This window comes from Tupaia chinensis, unplaced genomic scaffold, assembly GCF_000334495.1.
Source record: "Tupaia chinensis unplaced genomic scaffold, TupChi_1.0 Scaffold000335_1, whole genome shotgun sequence".
NCBI lineage: Eukaryota > Metazoa > Chordata > Mammalia > Scandentia > Tupaiidae > Tupaia > Tupaia belangeri.
Window position 1 is genome coordinate 290,031 of NW_006159829.1, and position 5,319 is coordinate 295,349.

A 5,319-nucleotide genomic window follows, 5' to 3' on the forward strand; every position below is an offset into this window, starting at 1 on the left:
GGTGATTTCTCGCTTTCTGTCTCTATATCTCTGTCTGTCTGTCTGGCGAGCGCACGCGCCCTACAGTGAAAATCTCTCCAAAAAAAAAAAAAAATCCCCAGCACAAGGGGAAAAAAAAAAAAAAAAAATCCCATGACCAAGTGGAATTTTTATTACGGGATTGTAAGGGTGGTTCAACGTAAGAAACTTGGGCAGCCGGCAGGTGGCGTCGTGGTTAAGGCACTGGCCGTCACGCGGTCAGCCACATCACAGAAGAGAGCAGAGAAGCCACTGCAGTGTGGCCCTTCCCCACTGGAGGGTGACTTCCCACTTCCCTCTGTCTGTCTGTCAGGTGGGTGGCTGCTGTGACACACCGCATTACCAGAGCCATCTCAGCTGCTGCAGAAGGCGCTGGCCAGACCCGACCGCTGCTCGCGAGAACACTCAGCAGGGACCAGGACCAGCAGACGGCATAACGGCTACGTCACTGGGCTCCTACGTGGCCAGCTGTGGTTCAAGTTCTGGGTCTGCAGGTTTGAAACTCGCACTGGGCGCGTGTGCGTGCGTGCCCGAGATCCCAGGAGGAGAATGGAGGAGAAGGGATTGCGGTGTGGCCATCCCCCTGGGGGGTGATTTCTCACTTTGGGTCTCTCTGGCAAGCACATGCGCCCTACAGTAAAAATCTCTCTCTCAAAAAAACAAAGCACACTCAACAAGGGTCAGCGGGTGGCATGGTAGTTAAGGTGCTGGATCCCACATGACTGACAGAGGTTCGAGTCCCAGACCCAGTAGCTTGAAAATCATGCTGGGTGTGGGTGTGTGTGTGTATGCCCAGAATCCTAAGAAGAGAACGGGAGAAGGGACTGCAGCATGGCTGTGCCCCTAGGGAATTTCTCACTTTGCCTCTCTCCGTCTCTCCCCAGCAAGCCTGCATGCCCTATGGCAAAGATCTAGAAAAACAGGAACACTGACCAAACTGGAAGCAGAAAAGGCCCGCAGCCGCAGGGAGCGCTGCTCTCGGTGGGGAAGAAGGAAAGCGTTTCTCTACGTCAGGGATGCAGCAGGATGCCCGACAACGCCTGCACTCCTGCCCAGACGGTGCTGGGGGGCTAGAGAGAGACCAGGGGTGTCCAAGCTGGGAAGGAAGAGCGAGACCACCGGGGCTCCCCGGCTGGCTGGGGGTCCACAGAACCTGGACAGCCCAGGACACTGGGGTGGAAGACCTGCCACCCACGTGCCTGCGCCCAGCAAGAAGGGCCTGGTGGGACCTCGGGGCAGCACGTCCACAGCCGGGGACACTGCGCCGAGTCCCCTGCTGAGACCGGAGGGCTGTTCTCAGCGGGCCCAGAGGTTCCGACCAAGTGACAGGCAGATCCTGGGTGGGGGTGTCGTGTGGAGCCCCTAGCGGGCCTCTCGGGACAGTCGTGGCACAGACCTGAGCCTGCGGCAGGCCAGGCCTTGGGGCAGAATGTGGTCCTGCATTTGGGACGTGGCCCCCAGCACGCTGCGGGGCCCAGGCAGCGCGTCACTCCACAGCTCTCCCGAGCTTCCTCGACTTGGACATCGGCTACACCACCAGAGGAGGAAGGCCTGCGCTGGGGTCAGGTCACCCACTCCGCCTCCTCTCCTGGATGGGAGGGGCAGGGACAGCTGCTGCACACATGGCCAGTCCATGCGGGCACCGACTCTGCCACCACACTACAGCTGTGTGGGAGGCCCTGGCAGGGGCAGCCAGGACAGCCCCGAGGAGCGTGGCAGCCCAAGCAGGGCGTCAGATCAGTTGTGGGCTCTGCTGAGGGCCGGGCTGGCTCACCAGGACCCAAAGTGGACCAACCAGGGACACCAGCGACAAGGTGGGCTGGGAAGAGACATGGGGGTGGGATGCGAAAACGCCAGCACACGGGGCTGGCTCTGTGTCTCTGTGACACCCCCGGAATCAACAGAGGGACACTGGACACCAGGTGAGCAGCACGACTGTGCAGTGGCTATTGGCCAGCAGCCTGTGGACAATGCCATGGTGGCAGGAATGGTGGCTGCACACTCCCTCCGGTCCAGCCTGACCCTGCCAGGGCCCGCCGTTGCCAAACAGGCTCATCAGCGCAGGACGGACACTCTAGAGACGGCAGGCCAGAGACAGTGACCAGAGCTGGGAAGGCACCATCTGGAGGGACTTCTTGCAACGGTCCCAGTGTGTCCATGTGCTGGTGACCAGGTGTCCCATCCAAAGACGGACACCTGGAGTCAGCCAATGGACAGGAGGCCTCGCCCACGCGGCTGTGGGTGCAGGGTGGCGCTGCTGTCGGCCCCGGCTGCTCCGAGGGCTGCCCTGTGCTAGCCTGGGCCGAGCGGTCAGCCTGGCGCTATGTGCTGTGATGGGGACACAGCGTATTCTGGTATTCTGGCTGGACACTCCCACCTAGCTTCGTGCCGACCCCGTAGTCGGGGCGCCCCTGCACCCGACTTCTGAGCTATGCCTGTGTAGCATAGAGGGGCGTGTAGGGCCCGGGCCCCTGGGCTTATTTCTCCCGTGTCTTTGAACAGGGGCCTAGGAGGGTGGGCCCTAAGCCCTCGCCTGTGGTGGGCACAGAGCTTCCTGCCCGGCCACCAGGCAGGGTTGTGACACCTGATTATCAGTGGGCATCTGGATGCAGGGGACAAGATGCCAAGACAGGGAACAGCAGAGAGCATTCCAGAGAGCCCAGCAGGGGGGCTGGCTGCCAGGCAGAGGCCCTCCCAGGAGAGGCCTGGCCTTGCCTGTGTTCTCCCGTCTGCCCCTTCCCGTCTGCCTCCAGCTGCTGCCCGCCGTCCAGTGTGCTCTGCACCCCGTGGAGCACGGAGCCCTGACAACACACGTGACACAGATCAGGACTTGCAGACTGGGTCCGCCCTGTCCCAGAACAAGTGGCCAGAGCATACCCATGCACCTGAGGAAGGCCCATGGTGACGGGGTGCTGGGCCCTTGCCCAGAGCATGCCCAGGTGGGGCAGCGCGGGGGCAGCCGGGGAGATGGTCCAGCCCCTACTGCTCCAGCTGAGGAGCCCCGAGGTATGGCCACCAGATGTGGAAGTGGGGCCAGCAAGGAGGCAGGTGGGGCCAGGAGGGGTAGAGATGCTGGCCCTCTGCTGGGCGGTCGGTGGGCCTGGCCGGCTTGGGGCATGGGGCGCAGTCGGGGGCGGTGCGGCTGAGTGGGAGGACCCCCTGCAGTGGGAGCGTGAACCGGGGAGGCTGGCGCAGGGCGGGGAGGGCGCAGGGGGGCTCCAGATCCCAGGACCCGGGCTCACCGGGTCAGTGAGAGCCTGGGCCGGCCTGAGGTTGGCTCTCTTTCCCGCCACCAGAGGGCGACATGCGGCGGACATCTCTGAGGAGGGTCTCAGCCCAGGAGGGCAAGAGGGTGAGCAGGCCCCAGGGCGAATGGGCACAGAAAGCATCGAAGGGTCAGTGTCAGAGCAGGCTTGCTCCACGGACAAGCATGTGCACGCACACACGTGCACACACCTTATGAGTCCCGGCTTCAGGCAGCCTCCTTCCTGCCTTCCTCCCCAGGGGCCATGGGAGACGGAGGCTCTTACCTGCGGGGACCTCCGGGCTCTCTGGGGACGCAGGCTCCCTTGCCCCCACGCCCGTCTTTCTCTGCGGCTGCCGGTTCACTCCAGGCTGCCCTGGGAGAGGAGGGCAGTCAGCGGGCGGGCAGGAGGCATTTACAGGGCACCAGGAGGACCACACCCTGGCTACTAGGAAGTCCTTCTCCCCAGCCTCCTCTGGAGGCCAGCACATGCCAGCGTTAATGAGTGCCCAGGCGGCGTCCTTCCGTACCTGGGGTGTCTGCAGGCCACTGGGAGGGCCAAGAGGCAGAAACACCCCTGTACTTGAGTACCCTGGGCCACGCTGAGGCTGGGAGGGCGGGCCCAGCTGCTGGCTGTACCCTGCCCTGTGGTCCTCTCCCCACTAACTGTCCCCACCACTCTCCTGGGCTCTCGGACAGGGGGCTGCCCAGCTCCCCAGGAGGCCTCTGGGGCAAGGGCTGAAAGGAAGGGGTGCTGGGCTGGGCCAAGCAAACCAGTCCAGCCAGTGTGACAGGGATGCAGCCCTGGGCGTGGGTGTGAGTCAGAGGCCCCCGGCTGGGGAAACGCTGGGGAGGCACCCACTCGGGGCCTCGCCCTCCCAGCAGGAAGCCCAGGGAAGAAGAGCCAGCATCTGGGGTGGTCCTTACCCACCTCTGCACCCAGGGCAGGCCTGGCGAGGACAGGCAGCCACACTAACCAGGACAGCATGAAGAGCCCCAGCCCGCTCCCTTTCTGCCCTGTCTCGCCCCCAAAGGCTGCTCCTCCCGCAGGCCCAGTGCTGCCCCAGCAGAGCTTATACTGGGCCCAGCCGGGGTGCCAGGGAGTACGAGGCGCCCAGGGCCAGTGGGGTGGGGCTGGCTGGGGCCAGTGCAGTCAGGAGGCCGCCTGGGCCGCACACAGTTCGAGTTTCCCGCGCCAGCCGTGCAGGGTGGGGCAGGACCAGGCAGCTGAGTGCACACAGTGTGGTCTGGCTCTGTCCCGCCTGCCGTCTGCCGGGCCTGTCTCCCTCCCCGCCTGGCCAGCAGACCCGCGAGCGAGCGTGAAGCCCTACGCCGTGTCAGCGTTAGTCAGCCGCCCCAGCCTGGTGAGCAGCCGCGCCAAGTCCCCATAAACTCCCGGCGTGGCCCAGCCCTGTGAGTGGGGCTGTGAGGCCCAGAGGCAGAGCCAGGGCCAGAACCGAGGTGCTGCGGGCAGCGGCAGAGAGGCAGGCCCTCTGGAGCAGCAGGAGGGAGGGCCCCCACAGGCCAGGGTGCCCTCTGAGCTGGCCTGCCTGGGGCCAGTCAGCAGATGAGCCGGGCCCAGGAGCAGGCACCTGGTGGAAGAGGTGGGAGCCGGGCCATGTCTGGGAAACGAGGTCGAGCTCGCAAATCTCGAGCCAGGAGGGCAGGCCGGGCCCGGCGGGCACCTGGACAGCAGGGCCTCGAGGCCGAGCCCCCACCCCCTGCCAGACAGGGCCCTCAGGATGAGGCAGGGGTGGACCCCAAAGGGCACGTGACCAGCATCAAGCCAGCTCCCCAGGGCGTCCCGGGGGCGGCCAGGTCAGAGCAGCCACAGGCAGCCTCGGGGCCAGTGCAGGCCACTGCTCTGGGGGTTGAGCTGGTACTAGCCCGCGTGGAGCACATGGAGGGCTGGGAGGCAGGGTGCCCTGTGCCGGCCCTGGGTCCCGACCTGCTGCAGCTCCCCGAAATCCAGCTGTGCCTAGCCCAGGAGCAGCTGCGGGAGGAGCAGGCCTGGCTGCAGCAGCTGCGGGAGGAGCAGGGCTGGGCGGCGGCCACGT